This window comes from Primulina eburnea, chromosome 2 (genome assembly GCF_022965805.1).
Source record: "Primulina eburnea isolate SZY01 chromosome 2, ASM2296580v1, whole genome shotgun sequence".
NCBI lineage: Eukaryota > Viridiplantae > Streptophyta > Magnoliopsida > Lamiales > Gesneriaceae > Primulina > Primulina eburnea.
Window position 1 is genome coordinate 8,598,555 of NC_133102.1, and position 18,351 is coordinate 8,616,905.

Sequence of the window (18,351 nt, forward strand, 5' to 3'; positions counted from 1 at the left end):
AAACACATAGTTCTCTTCGCGATAAATAAACATGGCTCCAAAAGAATTATGTCATTAGAAAAATGCATTCAAAACCCAATTCCTGCAATATTTTTATCCAAATTCTACTCGTAAACAAACAATACAAAAGTAAATAGTCTTGTCCTCCTATATGTTCCAGCATAGGCTACACTAGTTCGGACTTAAAGCACTGTTAGGCCATCGATTTTGCAACGAATTGCAAGTCGGTAATTTTCCCAAAGCCACATTATCTTAAATTACATTTATTTTATTTCATTTGAGCATTGACTAAAGTTACGAAAAATATAAATTATTGTACTATATTTTAACTTTGCAAAAGCGTGTTAATCAGTCAAGCGTGTGATGAACGAAATTTGACAGGAAAGATATCATGTCATTTCTTCTTTAGTTAGTTGGATTGCCATTTAAGTTGCAATATGTTTCTCTTATTGTTGTTGCAATATGTTTCTCTTATTGTTTTCACTGTTTCCTTGAATGAATGTGTTGTATAGGTATATGAAACTCGAGATTCATAGGGACAGTTCTTTATCCATCACAGAATTGAATAACCCTGAAAATTGGACGAGGGGATTTATGAAAGCTCTGATGGCTGAGATATGGAGTTTGTGCATTGACTAGCACTTGTTGGATCCTTGAGGTCTCATCCATGGTCTGGACTAGAGATGGCAAACAGTTGATTTAGTATATTTTGAGAGTGAAAACTAGACCTGAGAATTGTACAATTGTAGCATAGACACATCTAAATTTCAGACCTATGTTATCTACCTTACAAATTACACCCACAAAAAAAAATGACTTAACAATGAGGCCAACCGATATTTTGATACATGAGGAAATGAGGAAACATTTTTAGCAGGACCAAGTTAAAAGCAGTAGTACAAAGATGAACTGTTCAAGAGAATTTTCTGCCACCATTCTAAATGATCATCAAAACATAATCCTATCATACCAGCATTGTGACAACATGCCTATTCGATAGATTATAAAAAATCCAGTTTAACCAACAAGATCTCAGGCAGCCATTCTATTTAGAAACTTTCATCTTTAATATTTCTTCAAGCAAATGATTGGATTCAGCGACGTGATCTATGGGTGCAACCGCTTTGATGGTTATCCTCTGCCTCTTCTCGTTATTGTACTCATGCGGTGTGACACTGACTCGGAAAAGGTGAGGAACCCATGTAGCTTCTTTTAGTTTCATTTGATAAGAACTATCTCTGTGCTGATATTTTATCAAATCAAGAACGGAGATTAGCCAGCAAGATCTGCGTAAATTGCACATTAGAACATAGGGTTGCCTAATGCTAACCTGAGATTTCAATACATTTAGCTCATCTGCTGAGCATCCAATTAATATTTCTGCTTGTTCGTTGAACACAGATAGATAGGCTTCACCACTTGTGTCTGAAACTTTTACTGCCATTATGTATCTGTGACGAGATGACAGATTTGTTATATGTTGTAAACATTGTTGACTGATAGTTCAAAGTAAATGGAATATTGCAATTTAAAACGAACCTTAAACTGGGCTCTTCTTCATTTTTCTGGCAGAATTCGCACCAATAGCCTGAACCAACAGCTTCAATAACTTTCTTGTTACATGTCTTGCATGCCCCATACCACATTGTTTGGTCAGGTTTAATAGAGCTAATGTATGCTCTGATGCAGAAAAATACGGGCTGTGAACAAGGAGCAAACAAATTAATACAAGGATTGCATTGCATACAAAAGTATGTAGCATTCCTTATATAACTATATTTCACAATGTTGGTGAATCATGAATTCACCATGCAGAATTAAATACATTCAATTTTCATTATTTGCGTCAAAATTTGTTTAACTCGCAACATACAATAAATTGAATTATACGATCAAACATTACCTTATCCTCACCCAACGAAGGGTTATTAGTAATATGAGCTAAGGAGACTCGGTCTGAGTACATAGAACGCACACCACCTTTTGTGGAAGGGCTTAAACCAGAACCTACAGAGGCCATATAAGTTTCTTCACCTTCAGATTCAAACCTGGAGAACATTACAACAAGAAGAATATATTCAGAATGCGTAGAAACAAAGAGAGCTGAAGGCTGAAAATTTTGCATTTCAAGAACATTTATTTACCAAGATCTCAACATTTTTTGCTTCCGGTGTTGTTGGATTGACTTCTAAAATGCTTTTGCTCAGTGTTGACAACGATACCCCTGAATTAATATATAAAAACTTTGTTTAGCTGACATTATAAGCATTCAATTCACACGTGTAAAAACAGTATCATAATTACCCTGGAAGTCTCCAACTTTCAGAGATTTTATCGCAACAATAGGAGATTTATCTGCCATATCCAATAGTTCTTGTCCTACATTTGTGGCCAGATCATTCCATAGAGACACCACTACAGTCTTTTTCCTGCAAATATCATTTAAAATTCATCGGTTTTCAACTGCAATTCAACTATACTAAAAATCACTATTACAAAAACAATGTGGACATACGTCTCATCAGCTATTGTTATATCACGCTTTGGGACTAACTCATTGTTATTTTTCCTTCGGATACTCATTGTAGGAGATACATTTTATACAACACCAATTACATCTGTGAAAATAAGTCGATTACAAGTTATTTTTCTAAATAAAGGGAAAGCCATCGAGTTAATGCATAGAGAGCACTTACCCACAAGTTCTCTTCCATGGACATATGGGCCTAGTTCATCAATAGGGACAAAATTGTATTTTGTTTCAGTAATAAAAGCTGCTTTATTGAAGACTTCGTCGACTTCAAAATTTTCATTCAAGATCATTTCATAATCATTTTGTACAGTTTTGAATTGCTTGTTGGCAACTTTCAATGTGCCCTTCGATACAAAATAGACCTTCCCCATCTGAAACTTATCATAGAACTTCCGGGCTGCCTCATTGAACATTGTTGCTTGTATTTGTGTTCCCTAAACCATATCAAAGCAATTCAACATCCCCATCAGCATGAATCAGATAATAAAGAGCAATATTTGACACATTTAAAAACATAAACCGTCCACTTACATCTTCATCTGTCAACTCTACATTAAACACACAACCTTCTCCTCTGGCATTCTTGTAAGAACGCATGTTTCCTTTGCTGGTGACACGGACTTTTATTGTCCAATTACACTGGTATGGATTCAAGGACACAAGCGGATGAATTCTCCGTGTCATGGACATTATTGGAGCAGGTGCCATACTGCCATATTACATATAAGAACATTAAAACACTTGAAACCCATAACCAAAAAAATTCATTAGTCGCTGATGCCACCCGGGTCGAACAGTGGAGTCGGGTCGGGAACTCTACCAGGTAAGCTATCAAGAATACGGGAAGAAATATGAGCTAAGACGGCGAACTGGAAGGAAGATTCTTCGTTTGCCTTTGAAAGATCTGCCAATAAGAAAAACAACCACGTGAATGGGCGCCGGAGGGGGTCCCCGGCATGGCCACTCCGATGCTTAAGTCAGCAGGGTACTCAAGCAATAAAACCAATGTAGCCAAGTGATGGCTGTGATATTGGTGTGCAATAAATGAGTGTGTTAAATGTTCATTAATATCTGAATGAAGGAATAAATGCAAAACCTGGTATTTATAGTGGAGGAAATAATGATGACCTCGTTTTTTGGGACGTGCGCATTAAATATACTAGGGCGGCTGATTATACCCTATTGTTCTGACATGTCAAATCATATATTAGTCATATCCCATCTGTCCAGTCACTCATTAATGTTAACAGGTCGGCCGCGTGTATTTTATTAAGTCAACATCATTAAATGCCTCCCTCGCTTCGAGATGTCAGAAGAGAAGTTATACCAGAACTCTGGTGCTATGTCCTGAATCAACCACTCGAGAGATGGGCTGTCCTGACCCGGGCATCGTTCATGGGCTTGACCCATGAACCGAGCATTCCCGGGATCAACTGCCCGGGACATATCGGGGTATTATCACTCCTTCCTTAAATAGTCGGGCTAGAGTCTACTCGCTGTCCCGATTAGTCCCTTGTGCCCGGTCAGAAAAGCCATTTTGATACACCTTCTGGACTGAGCATAGCTACACAGACGTCGGTGTATGGTGAAGACTCGCGATGTACATCAATCAATCATATCTCCCACGTTTTTATGTTTTCGAGGATGATTTATCGCAATATTTCGATAGGCGTGTACGTCTTTTCAACTTTCTGGTGCAATTCCCAATGTCCATCCTGACCGTCTATGTATCCAAAGATTCGACGGTTGTGATTAGCCCCTTGCTATTATAAATATAGCAACATCTTTTTTTCCCAAGTCACCATTAAATAGTTGGTCACAAGAGTCAAATGGCGAGCTCCAGTAATCCGTCGAATTCAGATATGGAAGAAGTCTCGTGGCGATTAGTTGAGAAGAAGAAAACCGAGATAGAAGATGAAGTGTTCCATAAGATTGTTCGTTACTGGGAGAAACTTCAGAGATTACAACTACTCCACGAGACCGGAGAAGCTAATGCTTCTAGACTGGTGGTAAAGATGGAGAAGTACCGGGAACGTCTGAACGTGACCGAAGAGGTGAACATCTTCGAGGGTGACTACATCTACCAGCTGACGTTGCTTAAGGAGATGAAAATCCTCTCGGGCATTACAAGCACCGAGGGCTTCCTCAAGTCTTCCCCAAATGAGCTAAGAAGGTGGAAAACCATGTGGATACTCTTTGTAGAAGAAGAATACTCTGATGTAATTAGTAGAAATGCTAGCAAATGAATAAAGTTACTCTTCTGTTTCACCCTTGCTTTGTATTTTTAAGATCTGGTATGAGTCTTTGTTACTGAATGCCTGCTGAACAAACCAAACAAAAGTATCCCAACGGTAATGGTTGATCACCGGCTTTGCTTTGAAACATTACGCTGGGCCCTGACACTCTCTTAGAGAGGATACGAAGCCCCAAGGCTTGTGATATCCGGGTAGTCATAATGATGCATGCATTATCATTAAACATTATCTCGGGAAACCTTTCATATTCGGGGTCGTTTTGATAACTGCATCCGCCTTTTGGTCTACCCCACGTAATTTTCGAGGCCCTTATTAATCGCCCACGTGCACTGGTCTTAATGGCTATGATACATTCTCCTTCCCAATAAATGACGGCATGCTTTAATTAACCTTAGGCTCTTCACATTCCCTCATCCCAAACGTCTTTTCCTCCCTTTCCTATAAATAAATTGGTGGATAAGATGCACCCATACCAACAGAACAATGTCGAGCTCCAGCGACTCCAGTACTTGCAGCAGTGCCATCTCTTCTGTTGGTGTGCAAAGTCAAATCCCAGCGGAGTTACGTCCCTATGTAGAGCTTTTTAAAAAGAATGTCGATGAGTACATTCTGGCCAAAGTCATATGTACCTGGCATAAGCTTCAATTCATCGGCCTTCTTTATTTGAACGGCACAGTCCTCACTCGCTCTCAAAGGATGGTGACGAGGAAATACAGGCGGGAACTAGGGGTATCCCGCATTGAAGAGTTGTTGACTGACCAGAACCTGCTGCATGCTATGTTGTGGAAGGAATGGCGGCATCTAAATAAGGTCTCGAGCACCGATTCCTTTGTCAATCTTGGCATTCAAGAAGTTACTGACTGGATGGATGAGTGGAAAGGTCGAGTGGCCACTGAAATTTCTGTAATACGACGCCGACCATTCCCTTAATGAAAATTTAGACAATTAATTCTTGCGTCTTCTTTTAATTCTTTGCAAATGTTTTAACACCAGCTAAACTAATCATCAATCCGAAAACCGAAAAAGGTAGGCCTAAACATATCAGAACGCCGGGTCTCATGCTGTCCGGGCCTTTTAGCCGGGTGATGGGATCCTCTGCTCCCGAGTTACCTCGTAAGAGGCCGGGACTTGGCATGTTTTCTTTCTTGATTGTGATAAAAGAATTCTATCGGGGCGTATTACCTCTTTACCTTTTTCACGCATGGATATAAAAGAATAGTCATATGATAAATCGGTAAGTCCCAATCTGGGTATAGTGGGTACTCATTCGATAACTTTAGTTCTTCCGGGATCTGAATAAGACCGAGATATGGCATTATCCCAATCCCTCTCTTCGCTTTTTCAGTCAATCATTGCGCAGTCATAATGATAGAATTCTGATGACGTGTTGTCAGAGCCCGTACGTATTCTCAGCTACCATGGCGCCTCGATTTGAGCAACTGTCTTTTCAATTTTCCCGCCGAATGATGCCGCTCAACTTCCAAGGCTAATCTAGCCCGTCCAATCTATGCTAGATCAACGGCATAGATTCCATCTCTCCCTTATATATAGCGATCCATCGATTTTTCTAAAAATCACTTGCAAATTTATTCTTCGGCGAAGCCCTGCTTGTTTTCTTCCTCGGTCTTCTCTGTAGATTTCTCCGGCGATCTCTCCGACTATCAACCATCACCCTCGATTCCTCTCAGTAAGTCTCTCTTTTCTGTGTCTTATTTGCTTCTTTTCCATCATGTCCAATTCCACTTCTTCTACCTCTGGCAAAAATGCTAGGGGCCTATCGGAGGACAATTCTCCCACCCCTTCTGACCAGTCTGTTCAGATTCCGAGGGGTATTCCTACTATTCCCTCTCGATCTTCGTCCAAGAAGACTGCTAAAGCGTCTTCTTCCCGACCCCTGGGCTCCCCGAGTAGAGAGAAGGATAAAATAACAGGGCCCTTCTGGTTTTCTACGGTGTCTTCCACTCTCCGTCCGGGTAGTTTAGGAGACATTCGGTCCCTGGGAGCTATTCCTTCTACTTATGACATTAGGATTCCCGGACCTAATGACCATCCTGATACTCCTCCCCTCGGATACCACGCTTTCTTCCTTGAGCAGCTTAGGAGTGGTCTCCGTTTCCCGGTTCATCATTTCTTTGAAGGAGTTGCTCGATTTTTTAACCTTCCTCTCAATCATCTTCATCCCAATGCTTTTCGTATTATGGCAGCTACTTTTGTTTTGTTCCGCGTGAAACTTATTCCCATTAACTCCTCCATCTTTCACTATTTTTATTCCTGTCGATTTAATGACGGGGTTTTTTCTTTTATGGCCCGGATGCACTATCGGTTTTTAACCGACATCCCTTCTTCTTTGAAGGGATGGAAAACAAAATTTTTCTTTCTTAAATTTCCGACTCTCCCCACCTGTGCTTTGGGGTTTCTTCCTTCCATGCCCAAACAACCTGAGCTTCCCCGAGATTTCAAACTTCTTCCTCTTTTTACCGATGCCTGGGATGCTTTAGGAAAGCAATCCTTCTTATCTTCAGTGCTGATTGGGTCGAACAATCTGGCCTATTACGGGATCGGGTCCCGGCCTGAAGACCCTGTAGATCAGATCATCGACGGGTTTGATCAACCCGGGTCGCAGGCGGGTAAATCGCTTTTCTTGGCTTTTTTTCTTTTTTTTTTTTTTTTCACAACTTTACTTTGCTGACCCACTGTGTTTTTGATGTAGCCGAAGAAGACATGATCAAAGCAAGCTTTCAAGAGGCTGCTGCTCAGAGGAAAGCGGAGCAAAAGAGGATTAGAGCGGAGAAAAGGGCGAAGGAAGCCCAGGAACAGGAGGAGCGTCGGGCCAGGGAGGCGGCCGAAGCTGGTGAATTGGAAGCACGCCGTGCTAGGGAGGCAGCTGAAGCTCAAGAAACAGAAGAACGCAGAGCCAGCGAGGCAGATTTGGCCCGGGAAGCAGAGAGTGATGCCCAAGCAGGGGCCAGTTCTCCCCGGGTGGGGCCTATCTCTTCGGGAGGGGAGGAAGACTCAACTTCCCTGAACCGTCGCAAGAGGAGAGCCACCACGGAGCCACGGGTGGAGACGGTAGTGGTGGAAGATGAGCCTGAGGGGATGACCCCTTCTCCTGCTTTGGCTGATCCTTCTGCAGGCATTTCGGCGACGAGGCCTCTGGTTCTCCCCAATATTTTTGGGGATACCATTAGTTCAGATCTGCTAGGGGTGATCGGGAGCTTCCTCCGACCTGACGAGGTGGCACATCTTCAGGGAATGCACCCTAATATGCTCCTGAGCGAAGGAGCGGCTCGGACCTTCTCGGTAAGTTCATTTTTTGGGTTCCCTCTCTCTTGCTTCTTCCTTTCTCCTGCAAATTTTCCTGACCTTTTCATTACCAGGGTTTACAAATGTTACTTCATGGGCATGAACGAGTGGCGAAGATAGCCAAGAGAGCTAATGCCCAAACCAAGGCCGCTCAGGGAGCGCATGGTCAGCTCCAAGAGGAAGTAAACCGGATCAGGGAAATTCACGAGAATGTCCTGGCCCGGGAGAAGGCCATTTGGCAGCAGCAGATGGACCTGCTTCAGGCAGAATTATCTGATGCCCGGGCGGAGGCGCAGTCGGCCAGGGCAGAAGCAGAATCCTCCCGGGCTCGTGCCGAGGATTTCGAGGCGATGGCTGCTGAGGCTAGAGAAGGGATGCTGGCTGCCAGAGAAGATGCAGAATACCACCGGGTCCGGGCTGGGGACTTTCAGGCGGCAGTGGCCCTTTTGAGGAAAACCCAGACAGAGCAGATGTCACACTTCCTGAAGTCTTCGGATTTTAAACGAATGCTGGCCAAAAAAACCTTCCCGTACTTTGAACAAGGCTTCAACAAGTGTTTGGAGCAATTCGAGGAAGCTGGCATGGTTCCAGCGGATATGGAAGATTTCTCGGATTTGGAGAAGGCTGTTGCATCTCTCCCAGATGATGACAAGGAAGATATGGATAAGCGGGACCCTCCTGCGGAATAAATAACTCTCTTTTTTTTTTTTTTTGTAACCTCTTTTCTCTGATCTATGTATGCATGTTTCTTTTTTCGATTTTGCTTCCTTTAGTAAAATTTCGTAATTTCGATTGCTAAATGGGATACGGTTTACCCGGGTTGGGTATAAGTCCTAAAAGATAATCCGGGGTACGGGTCCACCGGGCCAGGGTACGGGTCCCTGGTCTTAAAAGATTATCCGGGGTACGGGTCCACCGGGCCAGGGTACGGGTCCCTGGTCTTAAAAGATTATCCGGGGTACGGGTCCACCGGGCCAGGGTACGGGTCCCTGGACTTAAAAGATTATCCGGGGTACGGGTCCACCGGGCCAGGGTACGGGTCCCTGGACTTAAAAGATTATCCGGGGTACGGGTCCACCGGGCCAGGGTACGGGTCCCTGGACTTAAAAGATAATTCTTTCGAGTAATTTCCTTCATTCAGTGTAGAAATAACAGATACAAATGTTTCTTAAGCATAATACTTCTTTAAATGAAAAGCATTCCATGGTCTTTTAAGAACACGTCCTTGAGGATCTTCGAGGTAATAGGCCGTACCAGAACTGACTTTTCTGATTACTTTGAAAGGCCCTTCCCATTTGGCTTCTAGCTTCCCCACATCACCCACCGGTTTAACTTTTTTCATAACCAGATCTCCCACGTGAAAATCCCTTCTTCGGACGTGCTTGTTATAGGATTTTATGATCCTGCTGCGATAAGCTTCCATCCGGATGACCGCCCGATCTCTTTTTTCTTCCACAAGGTCGAGCTCCAGGGCTCGAGATAAGTCATTGTTGCTCGAATAGGATTCCACTCGAGTGGAAGATTGCCCGATTTCTACTGGTAAGACTGCTTCAGATCCATAAACCAGACCATATGGGGTTTCCCGAGTGGATGTTCGAGGAGTAGTCCGATAAGCCCATAAGACGCTGGGTAATTCTTCTACCCAATCTTTTCCTTTCCCCTGCAACCGGGCTTTCAAAGCTTGCACAATGATCCTGTTGGTTACCTCTGTCTGGCCATTGGCTTGAGGGTAGGCTACTGAGGTAAAAGATTGCATAATCTTCATTTCCTGACACCAAGAGGTAATCTTTTTTCCTTGGAATTGTCTGCCATTGTCTGAAATCAATTTCCTGGGGATGCCATATCGGCAGACAATGTTTCTCCATAAGAATTTCATGATTTCATCCTCGGTGATTCTTGCCAACGGCTCGGCTTCTACCCATTTAGAAAAATAATCCACAGCTACCAGGAGGAACTTCTTCTGGGCGCGAACTGGCGGAAAGGGACCCACGATGTCCAATCCCCATTGGTCAAAAGGGCATGATGCGGAGATCGGTTGCATGTTGGCAGTTGGGCGGTGGTGGAAATTAGAGTGATGTTGACAACCTTGGCATTTCTGGACGAGCCGGGTAGCATCTTGGTTTACTTGAGGCCACCAAAATCCTGCTAAAATAACCTTCCGCGATAGAGCCGTTCCCCCGAGATGTTCCCCACAACATCCCTCATGTACTTCCCGAAGGACATACTCTGTCTCTTCCCCCGATAGGCACTTGAGTAAGGGGCCCTGAAAGGATCGCCTATATAAAACATCATTTAAAAGGGCAAATCGGGGTACCTGCTTCCTGATCTTTACAGCTTGGGTCCGGTCTTCTGGAAGTTTTCCCTCCTTTATGTACTCTATGAGAGGAGTCATCCAAGAGTCTTTTCTCAGCGGGGGTGTTTCTTCTTCAAGCGAGGATACGAGCTTCGAACAATAGAGAATCTCCCGGGTGCTTACTTCTGTCAAGGAAGCCGCCAATTTAGCCAACGTGTCGGCTTCGGTGTTTTCTTCCCGGGGAATCTGTTCGATACTCCAGTCTGTGAAGGATGACGCTTGAGAAGTGATAAGATTCAAGTACTTGAGCATCTTTTCATTCTTAACTTCGTAAGCTCCTTTAATTTGTTGAGTAACCAGCTGGGAGTCGGAATAAATGATGATTCGGGAGGCCCCAATCTCACGGGCAGCACGCAACCCTGCCAAGACAGCTTCGTATTCTGCTTCATTATTCGTGACCCTAAAGTCAATCCTCAAAGCCAATTTAACCCTTTCTTCGAGTGGGGAGATCAAGACGACCCCCACTCCGCATCCCGCTATGTTTGAAGCGCCATCAACAAATACCCTCCACACTTTTTCTTCCTCGGGCTGGATCATTTCTGTTAAGAAATCTGATAGCGCTTGTGCTTTTATTGCAGCCCGGGGTTTATACTCAATATCGTATTCCCCGAGTTCTACAGTCCATTTGATCATCCTCCCCGAGACCTCTGTATGAGTCATAATTCTGCCGAGAGGAGAATTAGTGAGGACCACAATGGGATGTGATAGGAAATACGGTCTCAGCTTTCGAGCAGTCATTACCAAAGCCAGAGCAATCTTTTCTAATTCACTGTATCTCATTTCGGCTCCGTGAAGGGCGTGACTGACATAGTAGACAGGCTTCTGATCGGTCCCTTCTTCCTTGACGAGCACGGAACTAACAGCAACTTCGGTGGCTGAGAGATAGACCCACAATTTTTCTCCGGGCTCGGGTTTTGCTAAGACAGACAATTCAGCCAAGTGTTTTTTCAAATTTTGAAAGGCCTGCTCGCAGTTGTCATCCCAGCCGAATTTCTGTGCTTTCCTCAGAACTTGAAAGAAAGGATAGCTACGGTGTGCAGATCGGGAAATGAAGCGTGATAAGGCTGCAATTTTCCCTGTCAGTTTTTGCACATCTCGAACCGACTGAGGAGAGGGCATATCCATGATGGCCCTGATTTTTTCTGGGTTGACTTCGATTCCTCGATCCGTGACCATGAACCCCAAGAATTTCCCACTCTTAACCCCAAACACACATTTGGCCGGGTTAAGTTTTATCCTATACTGCTTCAAAGTGGCGAAGGTTTCGATCAGATCATCGATGAAATGAGCGACTTCTCGGGTTTTAATCAAAATGTCATCCACATATACTTCAATATTTCGGCCTATCTGTTTTTGAAAGACAAGATTCATCAGTCGTTGATATGTAGCCCCTGCATTTTTCAGTCCAAAAGGCATTACAACATAGCAGAAAGTTCCCCCAGACGTGACGAAACTAGCTTTGTCTTGATCTTCTGTAGCTAAAGGGATCTGATGATATCCCTGATATGCATCCAAAAAGCTCAAGATTTCACACCCAGAAGTGGAATCGACTAGCTGATCAATCCGAGGGAGTGGGTAACAATCCTTCGGGCAAGCTTTATTCAGGTCTCTGAAATCTACGCACATTCTCCATTTCCCAGTAGACTTTGGGACGAGAACTACATTTGATAGCCAAGAAGGGAAATGGACTTCCCTAATTTGTCCAGCCCTCAGCAATTCTTCGACCTGTTTTTCAATTATTTTATCTTTCTCCGGGCCGAAATATCGCTTTTTTTGCTTAATTGGCCGGGACCCTGGGAGGATATTTAGTCTATGCTCGGCCACTTGGGGCGAGATCCCGGACAGTTCCTGCTGAGACCAAGCAAAGATATCGACATTAGTTTTTAAACATTGCAAGAGTTTTACCCGGGTGGTGGCGCAGATGTCCCGAGCTATCCGGATAGTCTTTCCCGACTCGATCTCCACCGATTCTTGCTCTTCTTCCGTCACAAAGTGTACTTCCCCTTCCCGGGCTTCTTCCTGGTGTTCTTTCCCCTTCCCTTCCCTTCTTGCCTTCTTCTGATCAATTCGGACTGTTTCTCCATAACATCTTCGAGAAGAGGGCTGGTCGCCCTTAACTTCTCCGACCTGTCCTTTCACTGGGAATTTGATCTTTTAGTGGTACGTCGAGGCCACTGCTCTCATTTCATTCATGGCTGGTCTCCCTATGATGACATTATATGAAGATGGGGCGTCCACTACTGTGAAAGTAGTTATTACAGTTTTTCTCAAGTCTCCAGTGCCCAGAGTCAGGGGTAGAGCAATTTCCCTCTCTGGATACACGGCGTGCCCAGCAAACCCGAACAGGGCGGTTTCCACAGTTTCCAGCTGGTATTCATGCAGATCCATTTGGATGAGGGCATCTTTGAAAATAACATTGACAGAGCTCCCATTATCCACGAAAATTCTTAACACGTCATAGTTGGCGATGCGGGCCTGAATGACCAGCGCATTATTGTGAGGTAAACTCACTCCTTGGAGATCTTCTGGTCCAAAGCTTATAATCGGCTCGTCTCTTCTTTTATTATCAACTTCTAGACACTCCCTCCTACTCCTTGTCTTCCTTGCCCGATTAGAGTCGCCATCAGTAGCTCCCCCCGAAATCATTTTGATTACTCCTCGACTCGGAGAAGGATCCTCTCCTCCCGCTGGCTTGATTCTCTCTTCCCGGGTACTCGTTTCTCCTCCTCGTCTTCCACTTGAAGTGCTCATCGTTCTTTGGGGAATATTCAGCGATGAACGTCTGGACAACCAGGGTGGTTGTTTAGATCGTTCTCGTGGCGGGTGAGGCGCGGACACGGGACGTCTATTAGCATTTCTTCCTAGGACTCGGCACTGATTAGTATCGTGAGCACAATTTTTATGAAGGGTACAGTACCTTTTTTGTTCTGGCTTGGAGATTCTGACCTCTGAACGGGGAGGAAGGACTTCATTTGACCTGCACTCTTGAATCTCTCTGTCCCGAGCCATCTTTAAAGGCACATGGGGAAAATGACCCCCACCACTTTTCTTAGGAGCTCTTTCTTCAGTTTTGTAAGTCCGATCTCCTCTTGCTCTTTTCAAGGCCTCTCTTTTCTGGTTTTGCGCTTCTTCCATATTGATATATTTCTCCGCTCGTGACAGGAGATCCTCAAAATTTTCAGGCAGTTTTTTGGTTAAGGATCGGAAGAAATCCCCTTCCCATAACCCTTGCATAAATGCGGTGGTTTTTGTCTCAGGTGCACAGGTCGGCACATCAAGGGCCACCCGATTGAATCTTTTGAGATAAGCCCTCAGGGTTTCATCTTGCCTTTGCTTTACTTCGAATAAACTGAAGGCGGTCTTTTTGTACTTTTTACTGCTGCTAAATTGATGCAAGAACACTTTTTGAAAATCTTCAAAGCAACAGATGCTTTGTGGTGCCAACCCTTCAAACCATCTCTGTGCGGAATCGACCAGAGTGGTAAGAAATACTTTACATTTGATTGGGTCTTCATAGCAGTGCAACATGGCCATATTTTCGAAACGCGCGAGGTGTTCCTCAGGGTCAGAGCTTCCATCATAATCTTTGATTTTTGCCGACTTGAAATGCCCGGGAAGTGGTTCCCGGATGATGATATCAGAGAATGGGCAGCCTTTGATTACAAAAATACCGCCCTTGGAGACAGCCTGCCCTTCCAATGCTTTCACTTTTTTTCTTAATTCTTCCAATTCTCCAGCGATAGTGGGGGATTTAGAACCTGCGCTTTCCCTTTCTTCTTCCCTTCTCTCTTCCTCTTGTGCTTGCTTACGCTGCTGTTCATGCTGACTGGCCTGGTGAGAAGCAGCCTTTTTGGCGTTAGCCATGTTGACAGCATCGGTTATGATTTTCTTCAATTCTTCGGGAGTCAAATGAATGGTGGGTTGAGGATCATTAGGGGGGGACCACCTGCGCCAGAGAGACGTGTATTGTTTTCCTCTGGGGCTCGAGAGGCGTCTTGGTTTGCTCTCCTAGTAGGAGCCATATCCACGTCTTAGGACTCAGATTTCCCACAGACGGCGCCAATGATGCCACCCGGGTCGAACAGTGGAGTCGGGTCGGGAACTCTACCAGGTAAGCTATCAAGAATACGGGAAGAAATATGAGCTAAGACGGCGAACTGGAAGGAAGATTCTTCGTTTGCCTTTGAAAGATCTGCCAATAAGAAAAACAACCACGTGAATGGGCGCCGGAGGGGGTCCCCGACGTGGCCACTCCGATGCTTAAGTCAGCAGGGTACTCAAGCAATAAAACCAATGTAGCCAAGTGATGGCTGTGATATTGGTGTGCAATAAATGAGTGTGTTAAATGTTCATTAATATCTGAATGAAGGAATAAATGCAAAACCTGGTATTTATAGTGGAGGAAATAATGATGACCTCGTTTTTTGAGACGTGCGCATTAAATATACTAGGGCGGCTGATTATACCCTATTGTTCTGACATGTCAAATCATATATTAGTCATATCCCATCTGTCCAGTCACTCATTAATGTTAACAGGTCGGCCGCGTGTATTTTATTAAGTCAACATCATTAAATGCCTCCCTCGCTTCGAGATGTCAGAAGAGAAGTTATACCAGAACTCTGGTGCTATGTCCTGAATCAACCACTCGAGAGATGGGCTGTCCTGACCCGGGCATCGCTCATGGGCCTGACCCATGACCCGAGCATTCCCGGGATCAACTGCCCGGGACATATCGGGGTATCATCAGTCGCAATATTTATGCATTCTATTGTTGCAAATTAAGATACCGCCTACTTACTTTCCATTCTGTTCTTGAACTATTTGATGAGCTGATTTAGACACAATTTCTCGCTTAGGCTTCAATACAATGTCGGTACCCTCACTCTTTACCTCATTCTTGTCAAGAATCTCCTGATAAGGCTTCAACACAGTCTCAGTTTCCTCATTTTTCACATCTGCTTTGTACACTGACTCAAGCGCTGGGGATACAGACTCACATTTTGATACAATCAAGAACCTAAAATATCACATGTTGTACCATATAAAATGTTAAACTTCATCAAGATAAGTCGAATAAGATTAAGCAAAATAAAAGTATCAGAATAATTTACTTTTCTGTCTTTGTTGGGTTTTCCTGCAACAGTGCCCTCACCTTCTTCTTACCATCATTCGCCATAAACCTGAATTATTCAACAAAAACAAGGTTTTAATTCCTCTTTCACACAACCAATTCTTTTCAGATCCCGTCGAATAAAAACACTTGTCGCATCAGCAAAATAATTGTACAACACTATAACGAGCTTCATAAATGATTACTTGGCTACCAGCTGAGAAACAGTTCATAAAACTCATCGAGCCGAAATCAGAAATTTTCATAAACTCGTAACACCACTTTAGTGACAACCAAATTCTTTACGTCACTATTACACGGAAAATCGATTTAAAAACGGGTACATGTATTTCGACCCAGAACTCCAGAAGGCTTTAGATCCACGACTTGTCTGATAATTTCCGGAAAATCTGACGTAGAATCAGGACACGGGTTAGCCAGAATAGTAGATATCGCATCTGGGCTCACGGGTGAGCGAAATGAATATGAAGATTAGGAGCGAAAGTTTTTGGAGGGCTTTTGATTGAAATTTTGAAATCGGATTTTGGCGCGAGTGGGATCTTTTGTCTGTGCCAAATGGTTTGTCTAAATTTAAAGTGGTATTATCAAACTTTGAAATATCTTTCAAAATGTAAAACTACGTAAATCTTGGGGAATACATTTGAAAAAAAGACGTCAAATTAATAATTGGTCATCCCTTAACTGATTTACATTAAAAGTTCCTAATTTTCTAACATTCTAACACCATGACCAACATGATGGCACGCAGGGAAACCATCTTGGTCGTGTCGCGACGTTTCCGGTTGTATTCGAAGGTTCTGTCTCTGGCTCTTCCGTGATGGTCAGTTGTTGCGAATGGGGTCGTGATTGTTCTTGGCTTGTGCTCTTTATGGAAGCAGCTGAACCGATTGAAGCACCTTTGTCACGGTCTCCAGTCATTCTGAAGTATAGCAAAATGAGTCAATTCGTTGCAATAATAAATGAAAGCTTGATTTTGATCTCAATCTAGTTCAACTTTTCGAGCTCGTCGATTATATAAAAACTTACGTGCAAAATGCGAAAGATTTGGTACTTGTCCTGCTCCCCTCTGAACGGTGAGAAACGCATCTTGCCTCGGTGGCTTGAGCCAAGGATTTTTCATTCTTCTGGTTCTCGCTATCCCTGATCACCTCCTTCATCGTCGCCTCCGCTATTCCCAGCTCACGACTTCTGGTATCAGCACCCGCCTTGCTGCCCGCACACTGCACCGCCGAGTAACTAAACATCCGACCAGACGTCGACGTCTGATCTCCTGCACGAAGCTCCCCGGATTTCGAGAAGATATGGTCGTTAGTGAAGCTCATGTTCCCCATGTGGATACTGAACAATGATTCGTTCGAAGCCACGCTCCAATCCGTGGGTGCCGTCGACTTGTTTCTTGCGAATACATGAGATGGGATCCTATATGAAGAAGTGGTGGGATTATGCTCCATTGTTTGTGTAGGAGGGGCGTCAGTTACTGATACATCATTGGCATTGGGTGGTGCTGACTGAATATTCGATGTTTCCTTGGAATTTTCGGAGACCGTAGTATCAATGTGTGAAGAGACAATGCTTGGAGTGAATAGATCATTGTCTCCAAAAGGGTCGTAGACTAATGGGGAATCAGGTGAAGAAGAAGAAGAAGAAGAAGAAGAGGAGGAGGAGAAAGAAGCAGAGGAAGAGAGACTTGATATTTTGCTCGTATTGTTGCGATTTTCGACCTTTTCAACAGCAACAGAAATTTTTTTTTGCTGGGATTCTGTGGATGATGTTGGCTTATTCGGATCATGATCATGTGAAAGCGATCCCATTCCGTTTGAAATGTATATGTATCAATTTAGACCTGTAAGTAAGCAAACACACATTATGACAAACAGAATTGGGAACAAATTCAAAACATGTCAGCATTGGTTGAATGATTGAATCACATGCATTGTTAACTTATTCTCATGATTCTTGACAGTTGATAAAATAATTATCAATCGATTAAAGTAGCATCAAAATCCCACAAAAAACCAAAGATTAATAATTAAAACAAAAAACAGAGAAATCATAAGAGTTTACACCTCCATCCCAAATTGTATTTCATCTCATATTTTACCTTATCCAGATATAACTAATTAAAATAAAAAAACTCAAAAGACCTATCACATGTTTTGGTTTTCCATGACATCGCATATACTGTGGAAAAATCCCAGTTTTGGTCGGCTCGCAAAATATGAGAGACTTACATATCGAACGAGAAGTCGTGGATTATACAGAAGAACAAGTATAAAACAAAGGCATGCATGCATACCATGTATATTTGTACCCCTTTTGTTTAGAGGAAAGAAGCCTGGCATGGATTTGACCCAAAGTTTCACGAAACCTGGGCACAATATCGGCAGACTCCTTTCCACCGTGATGCACGACAAAGAAAAGAATATGACAATGTAATGAACCATGCAAAGAAATTTGTCCTAAAAAGAATTGATGGTTTGACGTTGATTTAGCATCTCCCACTGGTACACGATGAAGGAGAATAGAGGTACTACTAGGTAAAGATTATGTTTACACCCAAGCATTAGATAAGATCAATTATTCTTATGCAATAAAATGTAATTACTTATTTTGGATATTCAATTGTGGGTATACACACACATATATATTTCACTCGATATAACATAGAATAATATGTAAATTTTTAAAAGCTTTTATAAGTTAATCAATCTTGGTGCAAAAGGAATTTTTGTGCAATATTCCATACAAGGGCAATATTTCAATTTTAAGTTTG

At 43.3% G+C, this 18,351-nt stretch overlaps 1 pseudogene; it reads right to left on the minus strand.

Moving 5' to 3' along the window:
- Positions 1 to 771: 771 nt before the first annotated feature.
- LOC140824079 (replication protein A 70 kDa DNA-binding subunit B-like) lies at positions 772 to 17,389 on the minus strand (annotated as a pseudogene).
- Between the last annotated feature and the right edge of the window lie 962 nt (positions 17,390 to 18,351).